Source organism: Trachypithecus francoisi, unplaced genomic scaffold (genome assembly GCF_009764315.1).
Source record: "Trachypithecus francoisi isolate TF-2019V2 unplaced genomic scaffold, Tfra_2.0 Lachesis_group1, whole genome shotgun sequence".
Lineage (NCBI taxonomy): Eukaryota > Metazoa > Chordata > Mammalia > Primates > Cercopithecidae > Trachypithecus > Trachypithecus francoisi.
In genome coordinates, this window is record NW_022681454.1 from 86,084,999 (window position 1) to 86,089,402 (window position 4,404).

General features: G+C 38.4%; 1 pseudogene; it reads left to right on the forward strand.

Moving 5' to 3' along the window:
* Positions 1 to 1,761: 1,761 nt before the first annotated feature.
* On the forward strand, positions 1,762 to 3,029 carry LOC117084913 (annotated as a pseudogene).
* Positions 3,030 to 4,404: the final 1,375 nt, after the last annotated feature.

Genomic DNA, 4,404 nt, shown 5'->3' on the forward strand with positions numbered 1-4,404 from the left:
TAGAAAAGGAGTGTCATGGTTAATTTTATGTGTCCACTTGACTGGGCAAAGGAATGCCCAAGATAGCAGCTAGAACATTATTTCTGGTGTGTCTGTGAGGGTACATCCAGCAGAGATTAGCATTTAAATCAGTAGCTCTGTAAAGAAAATCATTCTCACCAATGTGGGTGGACATTATCCAACCCATTGTGGGCCCAAGTAGAACCAAAAGGAAAAGAATGAGCAAATTTGCTCTCTCTTCTTAAGCTGAGACATCCATCTTCTTCTTCTGCCCTTAGACATCAATGCTCCTGGTTCTCTGGCCTTCAGACTCAGATCAGGAATTGCACAATCACCTCCCAACACCCACCCCACAGGCTTTAGGACTTGGACTGAATTATGCCACCATCTTTCACAGTTCTCTGGCTTGCAGATGGCAGATTGTGGGACTTCTCAGTCTCCATTTCATGTGATCCAATTTCTATAAAATATACACACATACATGTATCACATATATCCTCTCAGTTCTGTTTCTTTGGAGAATCCAGACTAGAGAAAGAAGGGAATATTTACTTGATACTAAAATGTGAGACAACCAGTAAAAGAAAAGACCAATATTTATTTGAATATAGATGCAAAAATCTACAATGAATTATTTTCAAATTAAATATATCAACATATTAAAAGAATACTACGTCAAACATAAACTAGTGGTATTTACTCCAGAAATACAAAGTCGGGTCAACATTCAACATTCAACCTATAGCTCATCATATTAACAAAATAAAGAAGATATACAGCTGGGCGTGGTGGCTCATTCCCGTAATCCCAGCACTTTGGGAGGCCGACACAGGAGGGTGACTTGAGGCCAGGAGTTAGAGACCAGCCTGCGCAGCACGGTGAAACTTTGTCTACTAAAAATACAAAAATTATCCAGGGGTGGTGGACCCAGATATAGTCCTAGCTACTCGAGAGGCTGAGGTGGGAGAATCACTTGAACCCTGGATGTGGAGGCTGCAGTGAGCCAAGATTGTGGCACTGCACAACAGCCTGGGCAAGAGAGCGGGACTTCATCTAAAATATATTTATATATATATATCTGTAAAAAAAAAAAAAATATATATATATATACACACACACACACACACACACACATATATCTGTAAAAATACAACAACACATTCTCCCTTCCTGGGCCCTTATGTCCAGCACGCCGCCCTGAGAAGGCAAGGAAGAGAAGGCTGAGCACAACAGAGGGTAAGTGAGGTCTGCACTGCCACCAATTGTACTGCAGAAGAGCATATAGTCTGACCTGGCTTTTTTCAGTTTCCCACCAGATCCAGCCAGATGCCAGAAGCAGATGAACTGTAAGAGAGTGGACAGAAGAGAAAATATCTGATCAACTGAAAAAACATTGTCAAGTAGGTGCCAACTACTTCGAGACCTCTTATGATCTGTAGAACTAGTGCTTATAGGATAATTATTTAAGATAATGTAATACCAACAATAGTTGATCTTAGCAGTCATTTAAACAATCTACATGATAGGGAAAATGAATAGAAGAATTGAGTGAAGATGAAATCAGAACACATAAAGCAGAAAATATTTACAACACGAAAGAGGAAAATGCACACACACAAATACACACATACACACATGCACACACACACATACACACATGCACACACACACACACACGCAGAAACCAATAACAGCAATGCTCAGAACCCCAGTGCAGAGAAGGGGATGAAGAACAGGATTAGAACATTTTACCGCTAATCTTTCACAAGAAGGAAAACAAAAAAATACATAAAGTCTCTATTTGAAGTTTTGATTCTCATGAGAAAGCTAAACATAAAGTCTTTATTTGAAATGTTACTACTGATAACTGTCAAGCACTGCTGGAGTGCCGGATAAATTCTGATGAAGAGGTCCTAAGAAAGCACTCTGAGACGACAGTGGCTAACACAACACACTGTTCTGTTTGGAAACACAATAGAATCATATGCTAGAGATCTGTGAGAGCTGTATTAGGGAAGAAACTCTAAGGGAAGTGAGAATCTCACACTTCCTTGTCATTATCACTCTTTGTCAGTTTGTGTTGCTATAAAGGAATACCTGAGGCTGGGTAACTTATAAAGAAAACAGAGTTATTTGGCCTATGGTTCTGCAGGCTGTGCAAGAAGCATGGCACCACCATTTGCATCTGGTGAGGGATTCAGCCTGCTTCCACTCAGGGTGGAAGGTAAAGGGGAGCTGGTGCATGCATAGATAACATGACTGGAAAAAGAGAGGGGAGGGAGATTCCAGGTTCCTTTCAATAAGCAGCTGTTGTAGAAACTAAGAAAGCAAAAACTCACACATTACTACAAGGACGGCACTACGTGATTCATGAGGGATTTACCCCATGACCTAAATACCCCCTGTTCATCCCCACCTTTAACATCAAATTTTAACATGACATTTAGAGGGTCTAATATCCAAACCACAGCCATCACTGACAATGTAGTGGACATATCAGGGCAAGAGCACCCATTTGTGTTGGTGAGGTTTGTTTAAGAATCTCATAACCTGAGAGAGGAATCTGTGGGCTTCCTGCCTTATGAAGCTGAAGCAGAAATTTTGGCTGTGAAATTTCACACTACCATAACTGAGAAATGGGGACTAAATATGGAGTATTATTGTCATGGCCAAGTTTACATTGTGTGCAATGGATTCTCTTCCAAAATGAAAGTTGTTTCTCCTGGACTTTTAAAAAAATATCCCCAAGGTATCTACCCACCCTGCCTTTCCTGTGCCTTAGTCTGTGATTGGCAAAATCAGTGCCTATTATGGGTGTATCTGTTGCATTAGGAACAACTGCAGAAGTTTCTTTATTTTTTCCATCAATCACAACTGCTTTTAGGAGTGACAGTGTCATTTCTGCTCTTTTTCAAAACAGTGGAGAAAAGGGTAAATGACTAAAGGATATTTGGTTTTCTCATTGAACAGGCAGGCATGATTCTTTTGAAATTTTAGTGGACCTCATGCTAGCACTTCTTTGGGTTTAAATGATATAAAAGATGATGCAATATTAGATGAGACAACTGAGTACCCAGCCAAGAATTTGTCCTCTGTAGTGCAGCAACAGATTTTGACTTTGTTGTTACCATTGTTCTTATTAAAAATGTCCTTTAAAAGAACCCCTTGAAGAAATCTCCATGGTCACACCTCTGATATTATCTTTGTAGGCAGTAGTTTGACTACAGTACTACATTCATTCAATGAAGTGATGGAGGATATTGAAGTCTATCATTATTTTTAGCTTGAGGAAGCCACAGATTTGGCAACCAAAATTGATAGTCAAATAAAACTCCCTGGGAAATTCCATAGAGCTTACCAAGGTAACATGGCATCTCAACTGATCTCTGAGAGTTTTTATAAAGAAACCCTAACTGTTCCAACAGTGGAGCACATTTTTCAGAAACTGAAAGATATATTCTCAGAACAGTACCTCAAAGATATGTTCTCAGAAAAGTATCTCAAATCTATGATATGCTTATTTCTGGTGCCTTCAGTCATAGGGCAGCTTAAATTCAATACATCTGAGAAACACCATGCTGACAAGTACAGAAATCACATACCCAGTACAGACATGCTCTCAGCTGAGCTTCCTTGTTGAAGAGTCAAATGGAAAGATAGAGGTAAAGATATAGGACTTCTGTCCCCCATGTGTGAAGCATTCCACCTGCCTGACATCATTTTTTCCTAATGTGTGTGCATTGTTAAAGGACCTGTGTATTCTTCCTGTGATGAAGATTGAGAATAAGTGCTATGAAAATCTATGAAAGTGTCTCAAAGCATACTTAAACACTTTGGTGGAAGAAATGTTTAGTAACTCAGCTTTTCTTAACAAAACTTTTGGTGTAAAACAACAGATTAATGGGGAGTACATATGTCAAACTCTATACAACAAAGAGCTTCCTGTGAATAATTCAGAAACCAGTGAAATTGTCTAAAAGACTTTTAAAATATATCTTCTTTTATATTTGATATTTGGAAGAAAAGCTGTAAGGCATATCTTTGCCTATACGCCTTCCATTGAATACATTACCCATTAATGATCTAAGTATTTAAAAGGCTCATATTTTAACTCTCATGTTTGAAGGCCCATCTATTCTTCCAGAATATAGTATGGAAAGTGCTGCATTTCACTTCTGTGTGATCCCTGCTAGTGTCATTCTGGAATTAAGTTAATCCATTTTAGACATAACATTTATTTCCACTATAGATCTAGTTATTGGGTATTGAATTATCAATTCTTTGAAGAAACAAATTTTGAGGAGCTATGGCAAGACAAAATACATCTCATAAAATATTATAGTGAAACCCACAATTGACTTTTGACTAGTAGAAGTTTTAAATATATTGTTCATAATCTATAAT